The sequence below is a fragment of the Chelonia mydas genome, chromosome 11, assembly GCF_015237465.2.
Source record: "Chelonia mydas isolate rCheMyd1 chromosome 11, rCheMyd1.pri.v2, whole genome shotgun sequence".
In the NCBI taxonomy this organism is placed as follows: Eukaryota; Metazoa; Chordata; order Testudines; family Cheloniidae; genus Chelonia; species Chelonia mydas.
This window is the reverse complement of record NC_051251.2, coordinates 52,325,054-52,341,005: the sequence shown is the minus strand read 5'-3', so window position 1 is coordinate 52,341,005 and position 15,952 is coordinate 52,325,054. Positions and strand designations below refer to the sequence as shown.

Genomic DNA, 15,952 nt, shown 5'->3' with positions numbered 1-15,952 from the left:
GATCCTTCAGAAAATCCATATCCCATGGAAAGATATTGGTCCCTCTCTGAGCACGACCCAATCCCCTCTCACCACCAGTCCTTGAATGGTGAGCTCTGATCTCAATCCGTCCCAGCTATATGAAGGATTGGACGCAACACGTCCCTCATCTCCATTTAACCATACACTTGTGCAAGAACTAATTGTCCAAAGTAAAGCCAGGAACTTACACAGACAGGTACCTTCCGACAGTAGCTTTTCAATTGTTCATTTCCACATTTGGTATGTATAACATAAGAGGACAGACAACCACCAATATCCTGACACAGTCCCCCCCAAAGATCATTAACAGACCTCACATTCATGCAATCCAATCTATCAATCCCGAAACACACCCACTCCCTGGCAACCCAGCCCATCAGCTCTAGTGGGTACCTGCAGTGCCATCCATCTTCGAGAGGGCAGGTGGGACAGATGAACTGTGGAGTAGGATGCAAGAGGCTAATTCACCGCTTAAAACAGTTCAAACGGCTTCACTAGCTGCAAGGAGAGCCAAATGGGGAATCTGCCACTAAAAGGAGCACACTTATTGGCCCTTCGCTCCCTCCTCCCAACCCTCAAGAACCCAGAACTCTTTTCAGCTCTTTCCCATGGACAACATCGGTTATAAGAGACAAGAAGGGTTACAGGGGTGGGGAAGGAAGTGGTTCCCTCTCCATGGCCTGAGCAAGTCAGGTGCTGTGCATAAAACCAGGATATTACTGTCAAAGAAAGACCGCAAACATCTATGACAAAAAAATTCTGTTAATCTATTAATATATTTTGACACCTGGACAAAATTAGTCCCTTTGTGAAAAAGCCAATGGTTGAACAGGCATTGGTTATGAGCACATCGCCCTAGTAGATAGGTGACTTCAGAAACATTACAGTTCAGACATTAGTTTTAAAAGCTATTACAGATCTGTTTCCCTGCCATAGTTTTCCATGACTGTTTGTGCTGCACACTGATTTCTGTACCATGGAGGTTGGCAGTCTTGTGACTACACTACCAGTTATGTCAGTATAACTTATGTCATGCAGGAGTCTGAATAAGCCACCCCTGAGCGGCAGAAGTTACACCAACCGAAGCAGTGGTGTGAACAGTGCTGTTGGCGGGAGAGCTGCGCCACTGTAAGTTCTCGAGTGTACCCGCAGCCTTGGTAACAGAAAAGCAGAGCGGGAAGAAGACTTTATTCTTGTTTGTTTTTTTAAGGGTGCTGTGAGATAGGGAAGAGATTTTGCAAACAGATTAGCTCTGAATTTTGAGCTAATAAAGTGAAGTGTCCCTTTAAGAAAAAGAGAAAGATTAAGTAAATTGTAGGTTTGTTTGTTTTTAACACAATACAGAAAGTTGTGTTTCAAGAACATTTACAATTTAGACTTTGGGTTTTGCTTCTTAATTGTCCATTTTCACCAGTACATCAGAAATCATTATACAATAAATCAAGTTTTCCATCAACCTAACTGCTTTATCAACAGATGGCCTCAGACAATGGAGAGAGCTCTACAACTGGCAATTCAAACCCACAAAGATCACTGGAGTCAAAAGGCACATGTGGCTAAGTGTCACGTTAAATTTAAACTCCTTTGTTTATCTTCCTGGGCTTTAATAGTAGTTTTAAAATGTACACTTCACAATTTTAGTGTGAGATACCTTCCTAAAATAGCCACAGAAGACACAGCCCTCACGGATGCGGGGGGGAGCGGAGAGAGTCAATCTCACAGCACACAAACTCACAACTATACAGAGACACTGAGCTTTTCCAAATTTTGTTTCAGCAGAAACAAAAGTCAGCTGATGGCTTTCATAACGAATACATCTGCAGGCATCCCCTTATCTTAGAATTGTGTTACAAGTTACCAGGAACTCTCGAAATGCATGTGCACTAAATTCTTGTGCTCTCAGAGATTTGAGCTCATCTCAGAGATCTCATATCCTCAGATTTAAACAAAAAACAATTAAGGCATTTTGCACCTTTTTGGTTGCCAAGGTAACCTTCAGAGTCCTTGTCATCACTACACGTAACAGTTTGTAACCAGGCAGAGACAAGGGTAGTTCTCAATCTGCTCTGTGTCCGCAGAGCACAGGGTCAACGCCACAGCAGCTAGTCACATTTTGCTCCTACTAGATAGAGGGCTTCCCAGTGAGGAAACACCTCTGATTGGCTGCCTTTCCACTCCACTGCCTCCTGTGGCAAGGTAGGTAATCAGAGCTGTTCCACATGCTGAGGGCACTTCTTCCTCACTCAGCACATGGAACAGGCAGAGCTCTCTCTCCCCCACCCCTCCCTTGAAGAGCTGGGAGTGTTCCTGAAATGCTCTGCCTCACAGCTGGCTCTGCAGTTCCTACTCTGGCTCCCATCACCACCATGCCAGGCTGCCACTCTCCCCCACCGAGCACTGGGACTGGAAAATAAAGACATTCCTCCAACTCCCCCGCAACACCACACACACACCAGGCAGGAATGACAGACTCCCAGCTGTCCCCTCCAGCCTCACCCAGCACCCGGAAAAGAAGCAGAAGTCAATGTAAGACAGAGCAATAGGGTGGGGAGCACCAGCAGCATCTAAAAACAACATTACTATCTATATTATCAAAAAGAAAAGGAGTACTTGTGGCACCTTAGAGACTAACCAATTTATTTGAGCATAAGCTTTCGTGAGCTACAGCTCACTTCATCGGATGAAGTGAGCTGTAACTCACGAAAGCTTATGCTCAAATAAATTGGTTAGTCTCTAAGGTGCCACAAGTACTCCTTTTCTTTTTGCGAATACAGACTAACACGGCTGTTACTCTGAAACCTATTACGTTTAGCTATCAAACAACTTTCTATTCAACTGGTCTTTTAAAAACATCAGTTACCTCTTGTATCTTCTTTCCTTCCTTGCCTTCCATCTACTTTTCTCTTTCTTGCATTGTTTACAATGTCTATTTCCTCTTTTCATTCTCTCTCTCTCCATCCTCTTAGATAAGAGGATAATTATCCTCCAAAAAATCTCACCCCCAAATACCATACTTCTCTGTTGTAACTTCTCAATTACCTCCGTGCACCCACTCATCCCCTCACACATCAGTTGCTGAGGGTCTGGTAAAATTTTGTGGACTATCTGGCTAAACCTACTAGCCAGGTCATAATCTAAAGAGACCCTTCTCTCTATCCCTACCCCCTTCTTCCCTCCCTCCATTGTCTAGAGGCAACCTCCCCACACAGTTCCATTGCTGGAAAAGAGTTGCTGGGATTCCTAGCAGGATGCTAGGCTCAGGTGCATCAGTAGGCATCTGGTAAACATGAATCCACTGCCCAATCTCTCAAGCAACTAGAAGGAGCATTCTTCTCCTATTTTTGCTCCCCTCCCTAAACCAAAAGACTTCTGGTAGCTTCCTTGGAGAGTGGGAGATCTTCACTATATTCCTAAGCCTGGTAGCTGTAGTAATGGGAGAAGAGGGTGTCTCAAGCAGCCTCTTCATCCCCTAGCCTCAGTGTTTATTGCTTTGCAAAGCTACAGAAGAGGGAAATTGACCAGATTACTGTCAATTTCACAGCAGGACAAGATTTACCTAACAGCAGCAATACTAACTTTCTCTAATTGTGGCATCCAGCCAACCCCTTATTCAATGATCTACTAGAGGCCATATTAGGCTCTAACTCTAGGAAGTGGTTTCAACACAGGTGAATTAAAGTACTGAATCAATTCCTTCTACTTTGCTCATAAGTTTTTCAGAAGCCTTTGTGCAAAAAGTATCACACACAGGTGTCTACAGTTGGTTTTTAAGTTTCAGGTTAATAATTTGCAGGATCATCTAAATGACAGATCATCTCAATACAGTATCAGCATAATATATCCTCTCCATTTCCTGTGTTCACTGGAAACCTTAGGGCTGCTGCTTTTTAAAAATATAAACAGTAACCTGTACTAATGTTCACATGCTAGGGGAGGGGAAAACATTTTAAGGACTCCAACCAAGAAAGAAAAAATTGGCCAGGTTTTGGGTCTATGAACCTTAATCTCTTACTATTTATTTGATACAAGTTTTTCCTTCTTATAGTCATTACTTCAGTTTAATCTTTCCTGTTAATAATTCTTAGTGCCACTGTAGAAGGTGCAAGTGGTAGAGAGGATGAGTAAAGGGATAGAAATAAGGAGAGGGGAAGGAGCACAACAGAGAGTTTCCAAAGCAGATCTGTGGGCTGCGGTAGGGAAGCTTGTATTGTTCCAGACCATGCTGTAGATGGATTAACACAGTCCAGTGCAGTTAATCTGGCACCTTTCACAAGCAATTAAAAACAACAGCTTTCTGCTGATGGTAGTAAAAAAATAAGCACCTCTTGGTTTTCCATTGTTTGAATATTGAGAAATTTTCACTGAATTGTTTCAATACTATTGTACCCACTATCGCACCCTTCTGCTGAGCTTCTCTAATTGTCACCTTCCCGTTCTGTCTCCCACCACACACACCCTTGTCCCTTTATCACACCCGCTCTTTCCCTATATCCGGTCCTCTTGCCCAACGGCATAGGAATGCTACTTATGTCCACTCCAGCAACATTCCCTCTTCCAGGGAGAGGGCAAGGCAGAGATTATGAAGATGTTTAGGACTGAAATGAGCAGTACACCTACACCAAAGCAGTTAGAGGCAGCATAGTATAAATAAAGGAGCACTCTGCTCCCACCCCCCACCTCCAAATCTCAAAAAGCCTTTGACATGCTAAACATTTCTTGCCTTCACTGTTGGCAAATTCTGGATATATGGGCTCCCTATCTTCATCCTGCAGTTTGTTTACTGAATTTTCTGTCTGCTTACCTAGATTTAAACCCCATACATTGATTGCTTTCAATCCAAAGTGTGGAATTGTTAATTTCCTTCCAAGTTTTTCATTAGGACAGAGAAGATCCCATCCTTTCCTCTTGTCCACACTATTCCCAAGTGAATCTTTCCTGCTATTCTGTCTAGACCAGGCTTATATTTTAGGTTTTTTGCTTTAGAATTACCTCTGTCAGAAGTTGGCAAGTGTATCCATCCTTTGACAAAAACAACAAGGAGTCCGGTGGCACCTTAAAGACTAATAGATTTATTTGAGCACAAGCTTTCGTGGGTAAAAACCCCACTTCTTCAGATGCATGGAGTGAAAATTACAGATGCAGACATAAATATACTGGCACATGAAGAGAAGGGAATTACCTCACAAGTGGAGAACCAGTGCTGACAGGGCCAATTCGATCAGGATGGATGTAGTGCACTCCCAATAATAGATTTGGAGGTGTCAATTCCAGGAGAGGCAAAGCTGCTTTTGTAATGAGCCAGCCACTCCCAGTCCCTATTCAAGCCCAAATTAATGGTGTTAAATTTGCAAATGAATTTTAGTTCTGCTGTTTCTCTTTGAAGTCTGTTTCTAAAGTTTTTTTGTTCAAGTATAGCTACTTTCAAATCTGTTATCGAATGTCAAGGAAGATTTAAGTGTTCTCCTACTGGCTTTTGTATATTACCATTCCTGATGTCCGATTTGTGTCTGTTTATTCTTTTATACAGGGACTGTCCGGTTGGGCCAATGTACATGGCAGAGGCATATTGCTGGCACATGATGGCATATATAACATTAGTAGAATTGCAGGTGAATGAGCCTCTAATCGTGTGGCTGGGTCCTCTGATGGTGTCGCTAGAGTAGATATGGGGACAGAGTAGGCAACGAGGTTTGCTACAGGGATTGGTTCCTGGGTTAGTGTTTCTGTGGTGTTGTGTGCAGTTGCTGGTGAGTATTTGCTTCAGGTTGGGGGGCTGTCTGTAAGTGAGGACTGGCCTGCCTTCCAAGGTCTGGAAGAGTGATGGATCGTTTTCCAGGATAGATTGTAGATCGTCGATAACGTGCTGGAGAAGTTTTAGCTGGGAGCTGTACGTCATAGCCAGTGGTGTTCTCTTATTTTCCTTGTTGGATCTGTCCTGTAGTAGGTGATTTCTGGGTACCCACCTCACTCTGTCAATCTGTTTCCTCAATTACACAGGTGGGTATTGTAATTTTAAGAATGCTTGATAAAGATCTTGTAGGTGTTTGTCTCTGTCTGAGGGATTGGAGCAAATTCAGTTGTATCTCAGGGCTTGCCTGTAGACAATGGATCGTGTGATGTGTCCTTGATGGAAGCCGGAAGCATGTAGGTAAGTATAGCGGTCAGTAGATTTCCGGTATAGGGTGGTGTTTATGTGACCACCACTTATTTGCACTGTAGTGTCCAGGAAGTGGATCTCGTGTGGACTGGTCCAGGCTGAGGTTGATGGTGGAGTGGAAACTGTTGAAATCCAGGTGGAATTCTTCAAGGCCCTCCTTCCTGTAGGTCCATATGATGATGTCATCAGTGTAGCGCAAGTAGAGGAGGGGTGCTAGGGGACAAGAGCTGAGGAAGCATTGTTGTCAGTCATCCATAAAAATGTTGGCATACTGTGGGGCCATGCGGGTACCCATAGCAGTGCCACTGACTTGAAGGTATAAGTTGTCCCCAAATCTGAAATGGTTGTGGGTGAGCAAAGTAACAAAGCTCAGCCACCAGGTGTGCCATGGCCTCAACAGGGATACTATTCTTGACAGCTTGTAGTCCATCCTCATGTGGAATATTGGTATAAAGAACTTCTACATCTATGGTGGCCAGGATGGTGTTTTCAGGAAGATCACCAATGCACTGTAGTTTCCTCAGAAAGTCAGTGGTGTCTCGAAGATAGCTAGGAGTGCTGGTGGCATAGGGTCTGAGGCGAGAATCCAAATAGCCAAATAATCCTGCTGTAAGAGTGCCGATGCCTGAGATGATGGGGCGTCCAGGGTTTTCAGGTTTATGGATCTTGGGTAGCAGATAGAATACCCCTGGTCAGGGCTCTGAGGGTGTGCCCGTGTAGATTTGTTCCCGTGCTATAGCAGGGAGTTTCTTGAGCAGATGGTGTACTTTCTTTTGGTACTCCTCAGTGGGGTCAGAGGATAGTGGCCTGTAGAATGTGGTGTTGGAGAGTTGCCTGGCAGCCTCCTGTTCATAATCCAAACTGTTCATTATGACTACAGCACCTGCTTTGTCAGCCCCTTTGATTATAATGTCACAGTTGTTTCTGAGGCTGTGGATGGCATTGCATTCCATACGGCTGAGGTTATGGGGGAAGTGATGCTGCTTGTTCACAATTTCAGCCTGTGCACGTCTGCGGAAGCACTCTATGTAGAAGTCCAATCTGTCATTTCGACCATCAGGAGGAGTCCACGCAGAATTCTTCTTCTTGTAGTGTTGGTAGGAGGGTTCCTGTGGGTCAGTGTTGAAAATATTCCGTAAATTGGAGACGACGAAAGAAGGCTTCCAGATCACAGCAGAACTGTATCATGTTCGTGGGAGTGGTGGGAGAGAAACAGACTAACACGGCTACCCCCTGATACTTGACATCCTTTGACAGACTGTTAGAATGAAACAATGCTTTTCATCACCACTACAAGGTTACTAGCATGATCAGAACATACCATGAAATAACCACAAGTTTAGTCACCAACACAGATCGCAAACTTTCCCTGATGAGAAGGGAAGACACAGGTTACCAGTTTCTGCAGGATTTATGCGTTCATCAAAAAGAAAATTACGTTTCTTGTCCTCGTGGGAGAAAAAATTAGATCTGAGGCACATCTGGATGGTTAACTGGTATAATAATTGTCTTCTTGAGTCTGCAGACAATTCCATGCAATAACTGAGTTGAACTAGTCAGCTTTACAGCTGCTCTTCAAAGCTTGGGGACAACCATGAAAGTGGCAAGAATCATGTAAATTTTACTCTACTTCTTCGGAAACTAAGTAGAAGCAAAATCTGGACCTATTCAAGGAAGAGCTCTGCTTTCAAAGGCTGGGCTGGCCTTTTAAAAGGAGCTGGGCTCAGCCCCATCTGTTATGTAGTTATCTGCCTGCTAGTGATGGGTGTGGGTTAGCGGTTGGCTCAGGTGATCAAGCATCATGTGCTAACAGCCTGCATATGGTGTTTCCTCTAAGGGTATGTCTACCCTGCAACACCTGCAGCTGGCCCATGCCAGCGGACTCCAGCTCAGGGGCTCCAGCTAAGAGTGTTTAATTGCAGTGTAGAATTCCAGGCTCTGTCCACAGCCTGAGCTCTGGGACCCTCCCACCTCATAGGGTCCTAGAGCCCAGAACTCTACACTGCAATTAAACAGCCACTTAGCCTGAGCCCAAGTCAGCAGACATGGGCCCGCCACAGGTTTTTAATCACAGTTCAGATATACATACCTTAAGAGGCAGCCTGCTGAGTTGGTTAGAGGACAGGCAGACCTACAGGGGATCCAAAGTCAGAGAGGACTGGAAAAGGGGCTCCACACTAGCCGAAGCTCCCTGCAGGGAGGGCAGGAACAAAAGCACGAAGGCGCAGGGGACCCTTAAATGGGAATTAGGAGGCCTGTAGTAGTAACCCAGATGAGGTAGTGCAGACAGGTATTGATGGAAGTTGACACACTTGTTTAAGGTTCAAGCTAGGAATTCCAGTGGGAGGGGGGTGTTAAGTTCCCCTTCTATTGCCCTGCAGTCACAGGGCACAATGGTGAGCGCAGCAGGAGTGCCCTCAATCAAAAAGGGAAGGATTACTAGACTTCTGTTTAGATGAACTGCATTCTTTTAATAAATAAGATTGCAGAAATGATGTTGGACTTGCACAAGTATCTCACACAACTGTGAGAATCCTAAGAATAGGGGAATGGAGGCAGGAGCCTATGGCAGCTGAGAGAAGACCCGGTTACACCCACCACAAGAAAACCTGGAGGATCCACAGGAATAGAAGAGCATAGCTTCCCCCACCCCATCCCCGCCAAAAAAACACACACATCTGCCTACAAACAATAAGGCGTTTGGGAGATGGGTTTAATATTGAACATACATACACCCTGTGGTGGGGAAAGAAAACAAAAGTTCCAATCCAGAAGCCGGATCTAGGATGCTTCACATTTATTGAATACCGAAACCTGAAGCAAAAGATGGGAGCTCCAAGCAGAATTCAGAGACAGCCCCCTGGCAGAAATCCCAATGCTCTCCATAACACCTGTGGATTTGGACTGTGGTGATGACCTATATAGCTTGTTCCAATTAGCATCAGTACAAAAGAAAAATCTGCACTTCTGACCATCTGATTCTGGAAACTTAAGCACAAATTAATAGGGCTGTCGATTAATCGCAGTGAACTCACACAATTAACTTTAAAAAATTAATCGCGATTAATCGCAATTTTAATGGCACTGTTAAACAACAGAATACCAATTGAAATTTATTAAACATTTTTGGATGTTTTTCTACATTTTCCAATACATTGATTTAAACACCACAGAATGCAAAGTGTACAGTCCTCACTTTATATTATTTTATTACAAATATTTGCACTGTAAAAACAAAATAAATAGTATTTTTCAATTCACCTCATACAAGTACTATAATGCAATCTCTTTATGATGAAAGTGCAACTTAAAAATGTAGATTTTTTTGTTACATAACTGCACTTAAAAACAAAACAATGCAAAACTTTAGAGCCTACAAGTCCACTCAGTCCTACTTCTTGTTCAGCCAATCGCTAAGACAAACAAGTTTGTTTACATTTACGGGAGATAATGTGGCCACCTTCTTATTTACAATGTCACCTGAAAGTGAGAACAGGTGTTCGCATGGGACTTTTGTCGCCAGCATTGCAAGATATTTACATGCCAGATATGCTAAACATTTGTTTGCCCCTTCATGCTTACCATGCATACCATCATTCCAGAAGACATGCTTCCATGCTGACGACACTCGTTATAAAAATGATGTGTTAATTAATTTTTGACTGAACTTCCTGGGGGAGAATAGTAGGTCTTCTGCTCTGTTTTACCCACATTCTGCCATATATTTCATGTTATAGCAGTCTCGGATGATGATCCGGCACATGTTCGCTTTAAGAACACTTTCACATCAGATTTGACAAAACGCAAAGAAGGTACCAATGAGAGATTTCTAAAAAAAGCTACTGCACTTGACCCAAGGTTTAAGAATCTGCAGTGCTGTCCAAAATCTGAGAGGGACGAGGTATGGCGCATGCTTTCAGAGGTCTTAAAAGAGCAACACTCCGACGTGGAAACTACAGAACCCGAACCGCCAAAAAAGAAAATCAACCTTCTGCTGGTGGCATCTGACTCAGATGATGAAAGTGAACTTGCGTCTGTCTGCACTGCTTTGGATCGTCATCGAGCAGAACCCGTCATCAGCACGGATGCATGTCCTCTGGAATGGTGGCTGAAGTATGAAGGGACATATGAATCTTTAGCACATCTTGTACGTAAATATCTTGCGACGCCAGCTACAACAGTGCCATGCGAAGACCTGTTTTCACTTTCAGGTGACATTGCAAACAAGAAGCAGGCAGCATTATCTCCTGCAAAAACATAGGACTGAGTGGACTTGTAGGCGCTAAAGTTTTACATTGTTTTATTTTTGAATGCAGTTATTTTTTGTACATAATTCTACATTTGTAAGTTCAACTTTCACAATAAAGAGATTGCACTCCAGTACTTGTAGGAGGTGAATTGAAAAATACTATTTCTTTTGGTTTTTTACAGCACAAATATTTGTAATCAAAAATAAATATAAAGTGAGCACTGTACTCTGTGTTCTGTGTTGTAATTGAAATCAATATATCTGAAAATGTAGAAAACATCCAAATACATTTAATTAAATAGTATTCTATTTTTTTAATCGCTTGACAGCCCTACAAATTAACCATTGTTGCCCTTTACTGCTGCTTTGTGATAAAGTGTCTTGAAGTTTTTAAGAAAATGTTTTCTGTCTGAGCTTTACATTAGAAATATCAGGTCTTCATTTCTAAGGATGTAAGCAGAGCTGTTACTCCCTTTCTCCTCCCCTTCCCCCTCCCTATTTGCGGAGGGGGAGCTGCAGATCAGGTTACAGCTTTCTGGGCTGGGACATCACTATTGTGGTCCTCCTAAAACAGTGCCACTGTCCCCCAGCAAAGAGGGGAGAAGACTCATGTAGCTGATATTTTAAAAGGTAAAAAGGTGGAGGGAATAAAATAGTGAGTCTCCATATTCATAAAGAAGCAGTAAAGCTTTTGCTTTTCCTGTCATCTTTTAGAAGTCAGAACATTCCCCAACTCTTGAAACATAAGTCACTAAAATGTTGTTTTTCATTTCAATTTGGTCTTTGTTAACTTAAAAAAAAGGATTAATGAAATATAAGGTAAGATTTATAGGACAATTTCACATTTGAGCTGCCATAAATATGATCAGTGCTCTACTGCCAGACTGTTTAATGTTCCCCAGTGTGTAAGCATTTGTCCCATTTCTGACCACATGTAGTGTGAAATCAAGAGGTAGATGTGCTATACCAACCAGCTCATTCTACGGTTACAAAAAACTATCCTGCAGACTGTTCCACTTTACCTTTCTTCTACTTTCCTCACTGATTCCCAAGCTATTCCACTTCTGCTATTACTGCTGTTGGGGAAAGATGAGATCAGAAACCAGCATGGAGAACTTCTGTTCCCACAGAGCTGAGAAATTTGATGATCTCAGAGGATTGTGTGAAAGAAGACCCCTGACATCTTCTGTACATTGCCAGCAGCCCTTTATGAGTATGCAGTGGGAAAAGTTAATGGCTTTGCTGAGGTTTCCAGTGTCTCTCCCCCACTTCCTCTTCTCATTTGCCTGCCTCTCTTCTCCCATCCTCCTACAGAAGCACAAGGCCCAGAGATGTACACTTGCTCTCCTAAATTTAATGTAAAGCAAAATCATTTTAAAAGGGCTAATGTAATTCTCTAGCTAAACTCAACCACCTTAAATCCATGTTCTGTCATCTCTTCTCTGGTCCCTATTTCCTCCTCATAGATGTGATTTGAAGTGGGGCTCTTACATCAGAAAACGTTACAGGCTTTAAACCAGTGAGTCCCTGTGCTTCCTCTTGAAGATATTTTAAGAATTCCTTCATCTTCTGCTTAATCCTGTGAAAAAACCATAATCCTGTTCATAGTATCCATATAGAGAAGAAGCTAGTAAAATATCCAATACACACCAACAATTAACATGTAGTTACCAGCAACATCTTCTATTCTAAGTGTGGGGGGGGGAAATGTGGTTCTCTAAGATACCGTGGTGCGGTAACTGTTGGAAAATTCTGACTTGAATTTTGACCACCGTATATTGCTATGGGAATAACTGTGATGGTACAAAACAGTAAGTTTTACTACAGAATCAAGCCAGAAACAGTATGCTTCATAGAACACTATTATAAAGTCACATATTTATAATCAGAAGGAAGACTGGAGACAGTTGGAAATAAAATAAAATAAACAGAGGAATTTTATTATGTTTTAATACACTTCAAAGTGGCCCACTTTTGAAGTCCAATTTAACAAACGTGTCAGATTATTTTTACCTCCTAGCAAAACTTGGAGAAAACCTTGCCTTTGATACAGGACTTGACAAAGTGATGATTCACCCAGGGAAGGATGGGCAGCCTGTTGCCACCCTTAATTCACAATTAACAATAGGATAGCAGGATATGGTAAAATCATGACTCAACACTAAAACTGAAAAGTCAGCCACTTTATTGGACCTATGATGTTTGCCAGTAGTAATTTCTAACCTAGCCTTATTTCAAACAACCATTTCTTTCCAATACACAGGCTAACAGCTCTTGAAGTATATTTTATTTAATATTCCATAAGCTCTTTGGGCCAGTGACCATGCCTTATCAACACAGTGGTGTACCAAGCATGCTGTCAGCGAAGAGTAAGTGCATATATGTGTACACAACTAATATACCAATGATTATTTTAAGTGTAAGGAATAAGTGCAAGGAACCCCTAAATGCTCTATCTGTGCATTTACAGCAGTGTTTGCCTGATTATAAGAAGATCCTGCTAAGGGTAGCCATTGTTTCTGAGGTGGTAGTCCTATTCACTTAGGAAGGAGCACTATGCCCTCCTTAAAAGCCACAAGCATAACAGATGTACAACAGTGCATCCTGGTATATCACAACTTCATACGCACAGGCAATTTTTATCATGACCAACCTGCCCTTCAAGATTCATGTCATACCTAAATTACAGTCTGTACATTTGGGACATTTCCACAACCGTGCAGGTCTGGAAAGCCCTTCCCAAATAATAGCGTGCTCTCCTAAAGATTATCTGCTCTTGGAATTTTAAATTCCATTCTAAGATAATGACAATCTCCTCCTGCAATTCTCCCTCATACATGTATCCGTATAAAAATTAGTCTAAGCCATCCATTTAAATTAAATGAAGCTTTCCACACGAGGTAGCTGCTTTAAAAAAACAAAAAGCAGATGTAACAATCTCTCCAGAAAAGCAATACACACTGATTTTAGATTTGGTTTTAAAATCTGGACTATCTTTATGCTTATGGACACCAAAGCTCATGGTTAAATTAGGATTCCTAGAGGTCTATAACCATCCACTACTTGCTAACGAAAGCCGTAACACACCTATATCATTTCAAACAAAATACTTTTATTTGAAGGAGTCATCTCTGGAAGGGATTTCCAATGAAACGTTACATATTGTGATTCATGCATTTAGCAATCTAGTGTTCTTTTAGTGGTTTTTCCCAGACATTCCTTAGAGTGGGTTTTTCGCTCTAGTGTCACAGTTGAAGTTAACCCTATGGACACAGTTTTGTAACAGCTGCCTCCATCCGTCTAGCCCAAGTCGCCACAAATATATTTGCCTCTTCCCTTCCTTTTAAGAATACAGAGCCTGCAAAGCAGTCTGCTATGTGAGTACCAGGTGGGTTTGATCTCAGCAGCCACAGCCGGACCGAGTGGCACATTAACAACATGGCAACGATTAGGTAACTTGTTGCAACAGTAAATATTCCGCCACATTCTTCACAAAGGAGCAAAGACCCAAGGGCGCTGAAAACACACAGCCCTTTTAACAGACGACTCGTTACAACTCACAACCCCACCTCCCCCGCGCACACATCCACACCGTGCACCCCAGGGTCTGGAGAACTCTGATGCACGTCTCCCCTGGTTCTCAATCTGGTTTCAATCCCAGCTGAATCCATCCCATCTCCGCGGGGAAACAAGAGCCGGGACACACACAATCCCTCTCACCAAGGCTAAACAAAGAGGGCAGGCGGGAGATGGGGGGGCAGCTCCACGCAGAGGGAGCTCCCAGCTCCCAGACACACACAACACACCGCTTCACCTGGAAGAGTCCCGCCTGCCCAGCTCCCCTCCCCTCCGGGAGCTTTGTCCTCCCAAGCTCGGCAAAAGTGTCTGTGCGGGGAGCCCTGTGCTCATGGGCATGGAAAGCCAGGTCGGGGCAACGGAGGGATCCCCCAACCAGTGCCGGCATTGCTGGCTCCGTAACCTCTGACCCCGTTGCCCAAACCCTAAAACCATCTTTTCCCCCTTGTTCCCTTCTCGGCCCCGGCCCCGGCCGCGTTTCCCGCGCAGCAGCCCCAGGGCAGCGGGGCCGGGGTCGCTCCCGGCCGGCGGGGCACGGCGCGAGGGGGACGCACTGTACCTCTCCCCTCAGCGGCGTCTTCCGTCCCTCCCGCAGCCCGGCGCGCGGCAGCCGCTCTCCGCCTCTGCCCCTGCGAGTGAACGGGGCGCCGGCCACGCCCCTCCCCCTCTCCACCCCGGCGCAGGGCGGAGGCAGCCGGCGGCCGAGATTGGGAAGGGGCCGGGGCGCTCCCAGCACCTCCGGCCGCCGCCCCGCCCGGCCGCGGCTCGCAGCGCCCCCCGGCGGCCTGACTGCGACGCTCACCCGCGCTCCAGCCCCACGCGCTGGGCGGCCGGGAGCCCGCGCCGGGAGCCCGCGGGGGAGCTGCGCCCCGCTGTGAGGCGGGATGAGGGACGGAGCTGACGCGTCTCCCTGCCGCGGAAACCCCGCTCCCCTCCGTCCCAGGGGCGAGGCGGGTGGCCAGGGTTTCCAACGGGGACGCCCCCAGTTCGGCACCTGCCGTCCAGCCCGGGGGGATGCTCAGTAGCTGGGAAATAAGTTAGTCTAGGGAGCCCCCCCTGCCCGCCCGCCGGACTCTGCCAGTCCTGGCCCCGCCGGAGGGGCTGAGGGACACTGGTCACATGTCCAAAATAGAAATAAGGACAAGTCGCGATGAGGTTTGCCCCGGTGCCCCCCTCATCGGGACTAACTGTAGAAAGGAGCAAACATTGGAAAAGTGTAAAAAGGGGGAATTTCCCTCTTGCCTTCCCCTCCGGCTCCAAAGTGATAAGACCTGCTCTAGACAAGGGCGCCCTGCAGCCTGCCAGCGTGTGGCGGAGACTCGGGGCCCGTGGGTCTCTCACTGCCGCTAGGTGCAATACAGGGCATCACCGCACGGTTGGGTTCAACTCTAGTGACTATTTGTCATACCACAATGAAATACCGGACACTTCCACCTCAAGGAGCAGGGAAACTCAGTCACAGCTTCAGATTCTTTTATACCAGCAGTTCTCAAACTGTGGGTCAGGACGCCAAAGGGGGTCACCACCCTGTTTTAATGGGGGCACCAGAGCTGGTGTTAGACTGGCTGGAGCCCAGGGTCAAAGCCTGGGGTTGGACTGGCTGGGGCCGGGTGTGGTAGGGCTCAGGCTTTGGCTTCAGCCCTAGGTGGCAGGGCTCAGGCTACAAGCCACCCATCCACCGGGAGCTGAAGGCTTTAGGCTTCAGCTTAACCCACCCGCACCCAAGGCAGCGGGCTTCAACTTTGCCTCCAACTCCCCGCCACCCACGGTAGTGGGGGTTGGGCGGGCTCAGGCTTTGGTCATGTAGTAATTTTTGTTGTCAGAAGGGGGTCGCAGTGCAATGAAGTGTGAGAACCCCTGTTTTATACTAACCTAGCAGAGATGACAGGTTTCTAAAAGATAAGGACCGAAGCTTGCACCCATTGAAGACAGTAGCAAAATTCCCCTTA

The 15,952-nt window shown here is 45.1% G+C and overlaps 1 protein-coding gene across 4 annotated transcripts in view; it reads right to left on the bottom strand.

Moving 5' to 3' along the window:
- MYO1B (myosin IB) overlaps window positions 1-14,741 on the bottom strand; it is a 179,711-nt gene extending 164,970 nt beyond the window's left edge. For 2 of the 4 annotated variants that reach the window (XM_037912507.2, XM_037912506.2), the window contains exon 1: window positions 14,563-14,698. The gene's annotated coding sequence lies outside the window, so the exon portion shown is untranslated. Of the gene's footprint in view, window positions 1-14,562 lie in introns of all 4 variants that reach the window. The other 2 variants (XM_037912508.2, XM_037912505.2) reach the window with 2 other exon arrangements.
- Window positions 14,742-15,952: the final 1,211 nt, after the last annotated feature.